A 16794-nucleotide genomic window follows, 5' to 3' on the forward strand; every position below is an offset into this window, starting at 1 on the left:
GAGGGAAAGACTGTCATCTACCCAACTCTATTTAACATTGTACTTGCTTGTCATTTTCATATGAGATGAATGCAATGTCATTGTCATGTTGTTCCTCAGTATAGTGTACTTGATGATTGCCATTTGCTCTTGAGTCAAGTTTATTGGTCTCTATCATGTCAGTGTCTTCATGTGTCTATTCAAGGTCTTTAAGCCACCATAGCCATGATCTAGATCGATGCAATCCAACATGGTATAAGAGCACAGTTGAGCATGGCTTAGTGTGTTCAAGTCTCCTCTCTACTCTCTCAGGTCCTTCCAACCTCAGCCCACATCTCAAGGCTAACTAATGACCTCATTTCTCAACTCTAACTCCACCAATCTACCATGGCAACCATAGCCACATAGTATCTACCTCTGGTGGAGCTCTCAGATCTCTTGATACAGGCCTTAACTCCACACGCTTCCTTCTAGAGGATTGTTCTACACTTCAGGGCACTTCATCCCAGCACCTAAATTGTCGACATTGCTTCTTGCTGGCTCTGGCATTCTCAAGTTTCATGGTCGCTGCATGGTTTTCGGGTTCATCTGGTTGTATAGTCCATGTTCGTAGTGTATGATGCGCATCATCTTGCGAGTTTAGGCCTTCTTTAGCCCTTTGTATAGGCCTACTCTCCACCAAAGATTCTTGAAAAATTTTGGAGAAATCCAAACATCAAGCACTAGAAAGCATAGTATCTATCGATACTATTCAAGTATTTCTTAACACAATCAACCCTTCTACTGTTAGCACCAAATCAAGGAGGGGATTTAGAAGATTTGGAGGAGTTTTTGGAGTAGATTCCTAAAGTTATTTAAGACCTATTGAAACTCCACAAGTATCTCTTGATACTACCACCTAATGCTTCTTGGCACTTGTGCTTGTTAGCACACTTGTGCTCAAATCTTCTACTGCTGAAATCTAAGAATTTGGGAGCTTATTTATTGCTGATCTTGCAACTATAGCATGCACAAGGACTCACTAAGGCTCAGGCCATTATCAAACTGGAGCTAGACGACAGCTATATCCACCATGTGGATAATTGTGTAACCTCACATGATACATGGAAGAGACTGGACACCTTGTTTGGTGCACAGTCTGTCATCAAAGTATGGTCTCTTGATTGAATTTTTCAGGCCTGACATGAAGTCCAGCACACCACTTGCCACACATCTAAATTACATGGAAGGACTTCTAACCCAACTTGCAATAATCAACATTAAAATGGAAGAAGATGTTTGTATTGGTGTTTTGCTTAAAAGTTTGCGTCCTGAATATAATAATGTATCAACAACCTTAATCAATATGCCAAACCCTAAGCTTGTTGATATCCAGGCATCACTGTTAGAGGAGGAAAATAAGCTAAAAACTAAAGAAGAACCAAGCACCTCTAAAGATGAACAAGTGCTATATGTTGGCAAAATGTATAAAGGCAAGAAGTACTAGCTTTTCTGTGATTTTTGCAAGAGGACCAAACACACTAAGAAGTTCTCCCATGCTAGAAAGAGGTCCTATAAGGCCTATCTTGCTGCAGTGAAAAAAATAGAAGACCATTGAGCAAAGGAAGGAGAAGAAGAAGACTACTAGGAGAAGGACAAGCCTCATTCGCCCTTCTATGTCTACTCTGATAGATTGTTTGAGCCTTGTAATGTCTAAAGCCCAAATGCTTCTCACATAACCTTGTAAACTCCTCATGTAGCCTTGTGCTACAGCCTCTGTACAGTTTGTGACTCCCATGTTACAACCTATGGATGTTCACCATATTTGTGGTACCCACGCTAAGCCTTTTTTGCGATAGCCTTTGGTGTTTTGCCATGTTTATGGTGTGCCCACACTTTGCAAGTGTTGCTTTCACTAAAGCCTCTACACACTTTGTACTTCTCATTGTGATTGAGGAGGGGTGTTGAGATTTGCAATCACATCCATGCTGCCTCTTTGTAAGAGCAGATGGTGGGCTAAGGACATGCAGGCTGCAGAAATCCCATAGGCACCTACCCAACTCTATTTAACATTGTACTTGCTTGTCATTTTCATATGAGATGAATGCAATGTCATTGTCATTGTCACGTGGTTCCTCAATATAGTGTACTTGATGATTGTTGTTTGCTCTTGAGTCAAGTTTCTTGGTTTCGATCATGTTGGTGTCTTCATGCGTCTAGTCAAGGTCTTTGAGCCACCATAGCCATGCTCTATATCCATGCATTTCAACAAGAGTGTGATCCATGTCTTTGTAAACTTTTGAAAGATTTTAAGGACATATTTTAGCCTTCTACATCATTACTACCTAACAGAGAAGTGGACCATCCTATTAATTTTGCACCTAACACTAAACCTATCAACAAACCCCCTTCTAGGTTATCAAAGTTTGAAAGAGAAGAAGTGGAGAAACAGGTTAAAGACTTGTCGAAAATGGTGTTTATTTAGCCTAGTCAATCACCTATTTCTTCTCCCATACTAGTTGTTACGAATAAAGATGGATCCTACAGGGTATGTGTTAATTATAGGGACCTCAACAAGAGCACTATAAAGAAAAAGTACCCAACCCTCCGCATTGATGATTTGTTGGATGAACTCAAGGATGCAAAGACATTTACTAAGATTGACTTGAGGTCACGCTACCACCAAATCAAGATGAAAGAAGGTGATGAATACAAGATGGCTTTTAGAATAGAAAGGGATATCTACCACTTCTTGGTTATGCCATTTGGGCTTTCCAATGCACATGTTATTTTCAAGGCTCTTATGAACAAGGTTTTACATCCATTCTTTTATAAATTTATCTTGGTATTCTTTGATGGCAATCTCATATACAACAAGAATAGAGAGAATCTATGTTGATGCTAGGGCTATTCTATGCCAAGAACATGGTGTTATTACCAATGAAAGTAGGAAGTTGGACAAAGAAAGGAACTCCTGTCTATGAGTAAGAAATGTTAGTCATACTTCATGCCAATAAGAAGTAGCTTCACTACATTTATGATGGAAACCATTTCAAAGTTATAAGTGATCACAGAGTGTTGAAGTATTTTCTTTCACAGCCTAACTTATCTCCTAAGCAAAGAAGGTGGTTAGCCACATTATAGGGATATGACTTTGAGATTCTTATATGGCAAGAAAGGATAATGTAGTGGCAAATCCATTATCTAGGATGTGGGCATGTTCTGTCTCTACTATTTCTACACTCTACAAAGATTGAATCCAAGACATACAAGAAGAATATTTGTTAGATGAGCAAACATCCAACATTATGAAGAAATTACAACAAGGCAATGAATATGAATTTGCCAATTCCAAGTGGTAGAATGGATCTCTTTGGTTCAAAGGCAAAGTACATTTGACTCCTCAGACATCTTTTAAGCAAAGGAACTTATAGAAGATGCATGTGATTTGTTTAAAACGTTTGATAAATTTCATAAATGCTTTTATTGGAAAGGACTTTGGAAAGATGTCAAAGAATATGTGATGAAGTGTTTACCATGCCAACAGAATAAAGATTCCAATTTGTTGGCTAGTGGTCTACTTCAGCCATTATCCATTCCACATGGTAAATGGAATTATATAAGCATGGACTTTATTTCAAGATTACCTACCACTAAGTAGGATTGGAATAGTATTTTTGTTGTGGTTGATTGTCTTACCAAATTAGTCTATTTTATATCCACCAAAGTTTAATATTAAGCCCGGATCAATTCATGGAATGAATTTTCAGACTTCATGGTTTACCTAAAAACATTGATTCTGATAGAGATACAAAATTTATGGAGAAATTTTGGAAAAGCCTTTTTATTTCCATGGGAACAATTTTAACTCCAAGTACAACTTACCACCTACAAATAGATGGTCAAACTAAAAGAGTCAACAAGTGATTAGAAGTCTACTTGTGACACTTTTGCCATGACACACAAAATATATAGGATCATTGGATTCATCTTGCGGAGTTTTGTTACAACAACACATATCACATAAGTATAGGCATGCCAACCTTTGATGCTTTATATGGCTATAAGGTTCAAGTACCTTCAACATTGTTTGATGATAAAGTGAATTTTCTTACTAAGGAAAAGCTAGAAAAGATGGAGGCCCTAATGAAGCAATGTAAGGAAAATATTTGAAAAACACAAGAGACTATGAAATCTTATGCTGATGATAAGTGAAAGCATGTGGACCTGTTATGCTTTTCTTAAAGGTGGACATAACAAGCTTGCTCATTGCTATTATGGTCCATATCAAATTTCAAGAAAAGTTGGAAATCTTGTCTACCAACTTGATTTGCCTTCAACTATCCATATTCACAATGTTTTCCATGTCTCTCAGCTCAAAAAGTATATTGGCCATGATATTCAAGTTCTTGAAGAACTACCTCCCCTTGATGAGAATGGGTTAATCATCTCTAAACCTGAGAGGATTGTTGGCAAGTAGGAGAAGGTTCTAAGAAATTGTATTATCATGGAATATCTTATTAAATGGAAGGGATTGCCTATGAAAGAATCTTCACAGCAGCATGCTTCATATTTGGAACAATTTCCATGGCTTCTCCAAGAGGATACTAGCTCATTAAACAATGGACAAATTCCTATATAAAATTTGTGCATTCAAAATAATTGATATACTAATGTCAAAATTGTATTTCGAAGGCATTGATGGATACCTACTGAAGTATACTTCATTTCTATACCTCGTATATACCAATCCAATATATATATCCAAAGTTATGGGTCATTTTCTATAGCTACCCCGTTCAAGTTAGAATTTCAAGAATTCACTATTAGATCTTGAAGGTTTCACAAGGCTACTATATCATTGGGTCTTCTCTATTAAGTTCTACAATTAATTTACCTTTCATGTCTACAAGTTTTGAGGACAAAACTTCCAGTTAGGGATGGTCAATGAGTCTTCCTCTTCTCTTGGTCTAGGTTTAGGCTCTATTTATGTGGCCCCAACAATGTGTGCATTGTAAACATCTTTTAACAAATTTGTAAACTTCTCCATTTCTTGGAGCTTGAGGATTCTTGTCTTCCCCACCAGCATTGAGGGTGAATACTAATGCCAGGAGGTATATTCCACGGTGGATTCCATGAGGTTTTGCAGTGGATTCCTTAAAATTTTATTTCTTACCAGTGGTGCACAGATCGGACGCCGTATGCGCGCGTAGTGAGCGTCAGAAGGTCCCCAAGAACAAAAAAACTCTACTTTTGCACAAAAAACAAGGAAGAAAGCTTGCACGACATGAAGCAAGAGACTAATTGGGTGCAATCTCCCCCCATGCCTTGTGTGAGTGCTCCACAAAGCATGTATTTTATATATTATTCATCTTCAAGCTCAAAAAATAGCCCAATTTACAATTAGCATGCTTTAGCTTTTGTGTTTGCTTTTGTGCCACTAAAGAATTAAAGCTATTGGGCGCCCAAGGAGTCAGGCAATACCCAAATATAATGTCCAATACAAATATTTAAATCGTGCACCCATGCACATACAAAAATAATAAATAAATATAAAGCATTTTAATAAATATGTGCGTCAAAATTATGGACGCTATGCCTAAGATACGCGCCCATCAAAAATTGATGATAATTTGAATACACATTATCCTCCAATGCTTCCCAATGCCACCGTTGCTTGCTCTACACATCAACGGAAGCATTCACAATTGTTAGAAAAATAATACAATTAAACCGACAAAAGTGAATACCTAGCAATCTTCAGCTACAAAAATAAATTGGTTAGAACTCAATCCTAACCTTAATTTATTACGAGTGCGCACTCTAAACTCATAAATATTTATTAATTTAAATATGTATTTTGTGGAATCACCTGCTATGGAATCACCCACTTACACATTAAATTAACAAAACACCCGAAAAGGATAGGCGTCCCCATCGACTTTTCGCACAAAGAATCCACCTTGTGTATGAGCCCCGATATGAAATCCACTGCAAAACCTCACGGAATCCACCATGGTGAAAAGGATAGGCGTCCCCATCGACTTTTCGCACAAAGAATCCACCTTGTGTATGAGCCCCGATAATAAAATTTTACGAAATCCACCGTAAAACCTCACAGAATCCACCGTGGAATATGCCTCCTGGCATCATACCCCCAAGGTGGGATAGCAATTGTCCTCAATTGCTATTAGCTCAATGTGGAGCGAACAATGTGGGAAAAGCATTTAGGTCTCTAGCGTGCATCCATTGGGCCTCTTCAACAGGATGATTTTTAAACTTGAACAAATATCTAGAATATCTACGGCCAGTTCTAGTGGTCATAAAGTCAGTATCTATAATAGTTTAAGGCTTTAGGATTTCAATTTCTTCGTCTAGCAAAGGAGGGTTTTCATAGACAGGGTGTACAGGTAGTTGTCCTCTAAAAGGTCGTAATAAACTGATATGGAAGGTGTTGTGGATTTTCCAATGTTGTGGTAATTTTAATTTAAATGCATTGTCATTGATTTTGTGTATGATCTTGAATGGTCCATAAAATCTAGGTGCTAATTTGACAACGCGGTGTTTATCTACACTTTGTAATCTTCGTTTTTCAATTCGTAACCAAATATAATCATCAACTTTAAAACTCATAGCTTTTCTTTTCTTGTTTGCTTGTTTTGTGTATGATTGCTGGGCTTTGGCTATCATATCTTTAACTTCATCAAAAATAGTAGCATGCATGTTAGTAATATCATCAGCAGTTTGAATTTTGTTTGATAATGATGTAACAGGTGTAGGTAATCGATATCCATAAATAATTTCAAATGGTGCTTTCTTTGTAACTGTATGTGGTGTGTTATTATATGCAAACTGAAGTAAATGTAGATATGTATCCCATGTGTGTGGTTTTGAAATTGTGTAAGCACGCAAAAGATCTAAAATGGTACTGTTAGTAGCTTCTGTTTGACCATTTGTTTCAGGATAAAATGTAGATGAAAAATCAATATTTGTACCTAAGTTAGAAAGCAAAGTAACCCAAAAATTATTGTAGAATCTAGAATCACAATAAAAAATAATGGCTTTTGGTAAACCATGGTTAGTGAAAACAGTTTTCAAAAATAATTGAGCAGCTTGAGATATAGTCAAGGTTTTCTTGCATGGAATAAAATATGCTTGTTTGCTAAACATATATACAATAGTCCAAATCATATCATGATTAGTTTTAGTGTCAGGTAGACCAATGATAAAATCCATTGAAATCTGTTCCCATGGTCGTGATGGAATGGATAAGGGCAGTAGTAAACCATATTGTTTACCATGGTGTCTTTTTACTCATTGACAAATTAGGCATTCAGATACAAAATTAGATACATCAGTGTCCATATGTGGCCAATAAAAATCTTCAATCAATGTACGCAAAGTAGATATAATTCCTCTATGACCTTGATATGGAGGACAATGAATTTCATGCAAAACAAATGATCGAAATGGAACTATCACACATAATCTTTTTTCATAAAACATAAATCCATTAGTGTAAGACAATGAATCAATAGGAATCCAATTATTTGCAACTAATTTATTCCAATCAGCTTGAAAAGTAGAATCTTGGTGATAAGTATCTTTCATAGGAATAAGGGTATCAAATAATATCACATAAATATTTTGAATTGTCAGTCTTCTACTCAAAGCATCAGCAACAACATTCTCTTTTCCAGGTTGATATTGTATAAGGGGATGAAAACTTTGAATAAAAGCAGCCCATTTAATGTGCCAGTCAGATATTTGTGGTTGACTAAGGAGATGTCTAATGCTTTGTTGGTCAGTTTTGATCATGAATTTAAATCCCATTAAATAATGTTTTCATTAACGTAAGGCTTGTACTACGGCTAGCAATTCCTTGTCATAGGTAGAATATTTAAGTTCAGTTGGTTTGAGTTTGCAGCTAGAGTAAGCTATGGGATGAGAATCTTACATAAGGATTGCTCCTATTCCAAATCCACTAGCGTCAGTAACTACTAAGAAAAATGGTCTATTGAAGTCAGGTAATTGTAATACAAGAGCATGAGTTAAAGCATGTTTCAGCAAATCAAAGGACTTTTGTTGATTGTCAAACCAATTATACACGATATCCTTCTTTAAGAGTTTTGTCAAAGGTAATGCAAGTAATGAGAAATTCCTCACAAATTTTCTGTAAAAGCTAGCAATACCTAGAAAAGAACATAATTCATGCACATTTTTTGGTATCAGCCAATTTAAAATTGCTTCTATTTTTTTAGGGTCGACTTTAATACCTTCTGATGAAATAATATGTCCTAAATATTCAATTTCTGTTTGGAAGAATTCACTCTTTTCTGGATTAGCATATACTTGATTGTCTTTTAATAACTTAAAAACCAAAGACAAATGTTCATAATGCTCATTCTCATTTTTACTAAAAACTAATATGTCATCAAAGAAAACAATGACACAATGCTAATGTTTCAAAAATATGTGATTCATCATACGACTGAATGTGGCTGGTGCATTAGTTAAACCGAAAGGCATAACCAAGAATTCATAGTGTCCAAATTGTGTTCTAAATGCAGTTTTGAATATATCAGATTTGTCCAACCTTACTTGATGATATCTAGATTTAAGATCTATCTTACTGAATATGGCAAATCCTTGTAACTTGTCCATAAGATCATCTACCCTAGGAATCGGATATATATTCTTAACAGTAATTTTATTTAGGGCACGATAATCAATGCACATGCGATAGGTATTATTTTTCTTCTTCACTAATAAGACAGGTGCACCAAATGGAGAGCTACTAGGTCTAATCAATCCTCTGTTAAGCAATTCGTCTATTTGGTTTTGAATTTCTTTCTGTTCAATTTGGTTATGTCTATATGGTGCTTTACATGGTGGTTGTGTTCCAGGAATTAAATCTATCTTATGATCTTCAGGACGTGCAGGTGGTAATCCAGGTGGTAAATTAGTAGCAAAACAATCTTGGAATTGGGAAAGAAATTGTGTATGCTTAGAATGCATCTAGTTTTCTTTAGCTTAAATTTCATTCACCCATATTAAATAGGATTTGCTACTTTTACATAATGCACGTTTAGCCTGAGTATGAGTAAGCAATGGAAAATTATTGGAAGTATGCATACCATGCAGCATGATTTGTTTTCCTTGAAAATAAATTTTAATTGAATGCGTAGAATAATCTATGTCAGGATTGTATTGATGACGCCAGGGCATTCCTAAGATAATGTCACTAAACTGCAAAGGTACAACTAAAAAATTTATACATTCAGTATAATCACCAATTTTAATTTTTAAATTATGCACCTCTTGTGTTCCATTATATCTCGTACCTAGGAATGCAGCCTTGATGCGATAATGTGTAGAAACAGTATGTAAATTCAATTCTTTGACCAATTTTGCAGAAATAAAATCGTGTGTGCTCCCATCATCATGTAAAATAGTCTTTTCTTTACCATGCATAAAACATTTCATTGTTAATAAGGAATGGGGAGTTGGCATACCTGGCAAAGTATCAGAAGTAGTACCAATATCGTCATCTTCTTTCGTAAAATCCAGCATCTCTTCACGTTCTTTATCTTCTATTGCTCCCAGATAATTGATATGAACAGATGGCTTTTTGGATTGACAATTGGCTGCTAGATGTCCAGGTTGATGACATTTGTAACAAACTATGGGTTTTGCTTTAGATGCATTATTGATAATGGCAGGAAGTTTAGGAATGTTGGGATTTGATTGTAGAGATGGCTTAAGGTTTGGATTTGTGTTTGATGGCAAAACAGGTGGTTGTGTCCAAGATTTACGGAATGAAGATGGAAGAAAACGACTTTGATTAAATCTTCAAAAATTTAAATTGAATTGTTTGGAACCAAAGTTACCATTAGTTGGAAATTGTTGTGGTAGCTTATCTCGTCCGCAAATTTTGTCTTCAGTGTCATGGGCCAAATAAATTGCATCTTCAAGGGTTGTTGGCTTGAACATATTGACCTCCGCATAAAAATGTCCAAGTAAACCAGACATAAACTTGCGTTTATGAGTTGCTTCAGGTACATCTTCGAGCATTCGTAGTTGCAGTAAAGCATTCCAGAAATGTTCAGTATATTGTGAAATAGGTTCGCGATCCCTTTGTTGTAGAAGATCCCATTGTTTGATTGCTTTTTCGTAGAATTGAGGTGGAAGGAAATTCTGCAAAAATTTCTTTTGGAAAATCTCCCAGGTAGTGGGACAATCAACGCTTTTGCGGACCACAGTCCACTATAAGGATGCTTGATTAACTAAATGGTTAGTGACACATTTAATTTTGTCTTTCTCAACATATGATTCTTCATGGAAATAATCATCAAATTGACTGATAAAAGCAAGTGTGAGTGTGTGAGGTCTTTTGGAATTTTGCAGGATGTTCGATCAAACCATGGAAGATTTTATGGCTGAAGGTGACCTACTCGACCAACGATGGAGCAAAAACTGGATTTGATTATGATGCAGCTTCAAGAGTAACGAAGAGCACATCAAACTTTGCAAGCTCAACTGGCCAATCTGCAACGATCTACCGCCGACCAAGATGGACCGCAATCTGAAGATCTTATACGACGTACGATCGATACAACACTTGAAGCACAATCTATTCGGAAAGAAAAAAAGATAAGTAAAAGAAATTTCAAATTTTGTACTTTCAATGGGTCACGCGATGGAAAGGTTGTACTTGCTTTTATCAGTCAATTTGATGATTATTTCCATGAAGAACAGTATGCTGAGAAAGACAAAATTAAGTGTGTCACTAACCATCTAGTGGACCGAGCATCCCTATGGTGGACTGTTATCCGCAAGAGCATCAATTGTCCTACTACTTGGGAGACTTTCCAAAAGAAAATTTTGCAGAATTTCCTTCCACCCCAATTCCATGAAAAAGCTATCAAACAATGGGATCTTCCACAACAAAGGGATCGTGAGCCTATTTCACAATATACTGAGCGTTTCTGGAATGCTTTATTGCAACTACGAATGCTTGAAGATGTACCTGAGGCAACCCATAAACGCAAGTTTATGTCTGGCTTACTTGGACATTTTTATGCGAAGGTCAATATGTTCAAGCCAATGACTCTCGGAAATGCAATTTCCTTGGCCCATGACACTAAAGACAAAATTCGAGAACGAGAGAAGCAACCACAACAATTCGAGAACGAGAGAAGAGATCACAACAATTTCAAACTAATGGTAACTTTGGTTCAAAACAATTCAATTCAAATTTTCGAAGATTCAATCAAAACCATTTCCTTCCATCTTCATTCCGTAAATCTTGGACACGACCACCTGCTTTACCATCAGACACAAATCCAAACCCTAAGCCATCTCCCCAGCCAAATCCTAACATTCCTAAACTTTCTGCTATTACCAATAATGTATCGAAAGCCAAACCCATAGTTTACAAATGTCATCAACTTGGACATCTAGCGGCGAATTGTTAATCCAAAAAGCCAACTGTTCATATCAATTATTTGGGAGCGACAGAAGATGAAGACCATGAAGAAATGCCAGATTTCATGGAAGACGATGACGATATTGGTACTACTTCAGATACTTTACCAGGTATGCCAAATCCCCATTCTTTATTAATGATGAAATGTCTTGTGCATGGTAAAGAAAAGACTGTTTTACATGATGATGAGAGCACACACGACTTTATTTTTGCAAAATTGGTCAAAGAATTGAATGTGCATACTGTTTCTACATATTATCTCATTAAGGCTGCATTCTTAGGCACTAGATACAATGGAACACAAGAAGTGCATGACTTATAAATTAAAATTGGTGATTATGTTGAACGTAAAAAATTATTAGTTGTGCTTTTGCAATCTAGTGACATTATCTTAGGAATGCCTTGGCGTCATCAGTACAATCCTGATATAGATTATTCCATGCATTCAATAAAGATTCATTCTAATGGGAAACAAATCACATTGCATGATATGCACACTTTTAATAATTTTCCATTGCTTAGCTATACTCAAGCTAAATGTGCATTACGAAAAGGTAGCATTTTTTGAAATTTAAAGGCAAGAGTACCTTGTCAGCTTTAAAAATAAAACACGCAAAAGGTACATTTAGAATTGTTCAAGTGGCAAGCAACCAACTTAGATGTCTTAGGGGAGAATTGATAAATACAGGAAAATTGAGCAACACCAGGTTAGCATTTTTGTCCCTTCCCCCACCCTTGAAGGATAGGATCGTCCTTTGGTGCATCATAATAAGCGGCATCTCATAGGGGAGAAACTAGGCAAGAGGGGCCTCACCTTTGTCAATTGTAGTTGTGGTGAGTTGAAGACCTTTAGATATCTATTCTAGGATGGGTGCTATTCCAATTTGAATTGGCAAAAAGTCATTAGTCATATAGTGGCCAAAGTGAACGAGGAGTACTTGTTGGAATATACATTTTGGGGATATGCAAGAACAAGGATCTTATCAATGAGCTATAGTTTGAGCTCATTGGGTTATTTTATGCCATGGAGAGAAAGTTGAATAACCCTCTTAGAGGAAAATAGCATTTAAAAGCCAAATGTTTTTAGTGCTGGTATCCAAGTTAGACAAATCCAAAAGGTATGTGATTCCAAATTGTCATCTAGATTAGGTTGGGACTTTTGGGTTGAGGCCTTGTATCCTTACTACTGATATATCTCCTATCGATTCTTATCTAATATTTGAAGGTAGGTGGCCCCTTTGTGGGTTTGTTGTGGTGCGTGGGTCTAAAGCTGATTACACATGGCCATTCCCCTGCTTGATCATATTAAAAAACTAAGAAATTGGGTGTGAATTCTTTACGCACAAAGCCAACAAAAGCTTTCAAAAAGGCGATTTGTGCCTTAGTGGTTGAGGGCCAATAGTCCTCCATACTAATGGTGGGAGTTTAAGTCTTAGTTAATGCGTCTTTTTTAAAATGAGGAAATTGTATATCTTTATTTGACTTGGGTGATGCACTTGGGTGGGGGTAGGGTAAAGGGGCCAATAGATTGCCATCTAACAATCCTCCATTATATATATTTTTTCCAAGTGAGTTACCTAAATGTTTTTTAATGGTCAAACTATTTATATTATATAGAGCTCAAAGAAAAATTATTAGGACATTTTGATATTTTTATCAAGTAGCCTTGGTTACAAATGAAAGGTTCACAAAAGATGGACAGTGAGGGGCCAATAGAGTGAGACTCGAGGATGCATTACTTTAGGGTTTTACAAAATCTAAAATAAAAAAAAATTACATGGCTCAATTGTTTGACTTAAGGTAATCTCATTTGTAATTTTAAAAAATTCATATTATATTGTTAAGTGGCTAAAAAAGTTACATCTTTTTTGTAAAATTGTCACTCAATTGGGGTGGGGTATGTTTTCCTTTTGGAAGATACTACTTTATTGGCCCCTTTACCCTATTGCTTGTGTAGATTTGTTGGAGGCTTGAAAGATGCGAAAGCAACACTTTTTTAACATGTGGCATTGTGCCTCTCTCAAGTGTTGCTGTTTGGGGGCGGTTTCTTGGTGTGTACAATGCAACCAGCCTAAATTTAAAGAAAAAATTTGTAAGTTGAAGGTTCGCCGTGCAAAAGGAGTTTCCTTAAAACAATAAGTGTCCACGTAGTCCACGTATGCCATTATCCATAGATGAAGATGATTATGGTTTCTTGTAAGTTGTAGGTACCTTAAGGTGTTATTTTCAAATAAATAAATTGGTAAATACAGAGGAATCAACCGGTTACCGCATGCTTATTTATATGTTATGTTGTGAGTGACGCTGACACTTGTTTGCTGCTCCAGGACTTCAGGAGGCACAGCACGTCTTCCGTCGAATGTCCAAAAGCGACCAGGCAGAAGAAGAGAGGGTGCATTACATCCTGATGCTCATTGGGCCCGTCCCTCAGGGTGTGCCACTGTGCTGTAGTATCGCGCAGCAGGAAGCACTGAGCAGTAGGTAAATGTTGTTTTTTGAGTCTGCCATTGTGTCTTCTCCTGCTGATCTTTTCAAAGAACTCGTGGTTCCTTATTTTTGGTGCTCTCTCTCTCTCTCTCTCTCTCTCTGTCTCACTCAGTGTAGCATCGGCAGCAGCTGCTTCCCTTGAGGCTACCAGCATAGGGTGAGGACTCGCGAGTCACAAGCTTACGGATGATGATGCTTCTGTAACGGTAGCAAAATCTTGTTTGTTTTCCTCCTTTCTCTGCTTTGAAATGTTTAACCCATATGTATTTTTAAGGGCCCCTTCTCCTCCTCGTCCTCCTCCTCTTCATCATGATCATCATTCTGACGCTTCTCATATCCTCTTTCTCTGGATGTGATAAGCGATGCGCTGAGAAAATCATTGTTGGGATTCTTTCGTCAGCATACGCTTTCCTTTGATGCGGTAAGTAAGGCCAATGCACAGTTCTCCTCTAGGTCTTGCAAATGTCAAGTGAGATACACACACCTTGGTCTTATTGAAACCATGGCGTCTTGCCTCATTAGTGACAAAGAAAAAAAGGCTTCTTGACAAAGGCTTTCTAAGGAAAAAATGCAAAAGCATTAATACAATTAGTAAAGCGCATCCATACGAGAGACGCATCGAACTTACCTGCATGGTAACTATCATATAAAGAGTCATCCTGCTGTAATATAAAGATTGTTGCAAGGGTACCGAGAGCAGCTCTAGGTTTTAAACGATTGAATGCCGAAGAACTCGCAATACCGAATAGTGAAAGTAGCTGTAGGTCTGAAATGATTGAATGCATGCATGCATCGTTTTGTTGGGTGGTACTTGTTTCGAGGGCTATTGCCTTTGTACATTCATGACTAGGAGCCTATTCCAATGCTGAGTAAAAAGCATAAAGAGAACATAAAGAGATATTCGGCTCACCTCCCAGCTATAGAGCCAAACAGGCTCACCCCTTGACCAGCAGCATTTTGGGCCACTTGGTCCGGATATAATCATTAAGAAGTGGATTTATTTTGGGTTATTGCTGATATTTCAAGACATGGCATTTTTGTAGAATATCTATATACGCCATCAAGAGTCTAGCTATCGGAGACTCGTTCAGCATCCTTTGACAGTCGCCCCTACAACAGCTGTTAGTCAATCAACCATGGTTCCAGGAGGAAGATAGGCAAAGTGAGGAGAGATGTTCCCACACTGTCTACTTCCTTGGAGACCTTGATTGCTTGCACGATAAATGCAAGACCTCGGAGGTTCAAATTCTAGGTACTTCATTTCTTTTTATGCAGGACAATGTTTGATGATTTTTTGTAAATGCTTGAATCGTTGTGTTGGTGATACCTCGCTAGAATATCCTCGAGTAAATTTTATGCTTGTGTAGATGGACCTATGCATTGGACACCTTAGCATACACTATGCTTTGGCCTTGGACACTTGGTACTTTTGTTGGCCACACAATGAATCCTTTTGTGGATGAATATGTGTGTGTACTCGTAGTGTCCAAAAGTTGGGCTTATCATCCTTTGCAAATTCCTGATGGACTTGTACATCCATGGAGTTTTAAGGAGGGTTGCCTTGTATAGCCATGGCTATGATGCAGTTTGGGTCTTGATTGACTGAGACCTATAGATGATGCATTCATTTCAGCAATGAAAAATTGTCCAAAGCCATGAATTGGCTTATCTGTTGTCAAGTTTTGATACTTCTGGTTTGTCCCCTGAATTCAACCATGATTATTAGTTTGTTGGTAATTTTGGCAATTGGTCTTCTGACATTTGGAGGCTTGCTTGTGTGTGAGTGCACAATAGAAGCAGATGATGGACACGGAAAGAGAAGGGAAGAGAGACAAAGGGAACGTAGGAAGAGAAGGAACAAATCTGCACTGATAGGAAAGCTGAATACAATGCTGCTACAATCAGCTCTTGCATGCAGTTTGTGTCAATGAGGGTGCTAGCATGCAGCAGAAGAGATGAGGAATGCAATCAATGAGAGAGAAGGTAGAGATGGCTAAATTTGGCAAAGATAGGACAGCAAAAGCAGCTGATGCCTAAATAGGCAAACCCACGGGAATTGGCCATCTGGCTGTCCAATGTGGCAAAATACTGAAAAGTTGGACCTGCTGTCCTAATGCGAATGTAGCAACCCAGGCCACCATGTGGCAGACCTGCAAATGCACCATAAAATAGGCAGGCTGATGTCCATGAATAGGTTGGAAATAATCAATGTGAACATGCTAGAGTCGGTTGGTGCAAATGCTCTCTAGTATGCTTCTAATGTGCTTGAAATGAGCATGCTTGACACACGAGAATGAATGATGGACAAAGACTGTGACAACTCCCAAAATACTTGTTTGACTAATATTGAGATTCACAAATAGAAGTGGTACTTGTTACATAATTTGCTTGGTGAAATTATTAGTGATTGTCTTTATAGCTCACTAGCCATTTTTGGCAAATGGATATTTGTATATGGAGTGTAATTTTTCTTTGTTGTTTGTGAAGTATCTCAAGGTTGATGGGTAAATCGAAATGAATCATCACTGACACCACACAACAAAAAAAAGGACCTTATATATTTGCATAGTCAATTATTTTTGGTGGACCTAAGCCAACATTCCTTTTGGGAAAAGTATGTTAATGATCCAATTTAACACTAATTACAGCTAGCATAAAATTCATGTAAACTGAACTGCAAATGTTACCAATCAATCTTTAATAATAGAATCCAAGTCGGGTCTAAAAACTAGCGCCCCTTGGAGTATTTCTTTAGCTTGTGTTGCTAAAGATTGAATTGCATTGAGATTGAGCATGATCTCCTGTACGGGCTGGGATTGAAGCCGTGATGGGGAAATGATAAAGAATGAATGAGAGAGTAA

General features: G+C 37.3%; 1 protein-coding gene across 11 annotated transcripts in view; it reads left to right on the plus strand.

Annotated features, from left to right (window-relative positions):
- The first annotated feature begins 13746 nt into the window (after nucleotides 1-13746).
- Nucleotides 13747-16794, plus strand: part of LOC148037360 (uncharacterized) — a 94025-nt gene continuing 90977 nt past the window's right edge. For 2 of the 11 annotated variants that reach the window (XM_087676268.1, XM_087676265.1), the window contains exons 1-2: nucleotides 13747-13927; nucleotides 14046-14139. The gene's annotated coding sequence lies outside the window, so the exon portion shown is untranslated. Of the gene's footprint in view, nucleotides 13928-14045; nucleotides 14140-14293; nucleotides 14355-14976; nucleotides 15186-16794 lie in introns of all 11 variants that reach the window. The other 9 variants (XM_087676267.1, XM_087676266.1, XM_087676273.1 and 6 more) reach the window with 9 other exon arrangements.

This window comes from Lygodium microphyllum, chromosome 4 (genome assembly GCF_053477565.2).
Source record: "Lygodium microphyllum isolate KBCC chromosome 4, Lygodium_microphyllum_v1.1.10, whole genome shotgun sequence".
NCBI classification, from domain to species: Eukaryota; Viridiplantae; Streptophyta; class Polypodiopsida; order Schizaeales; family Lygodiaceae; genus Lygodium; species Lygodium microphyllum.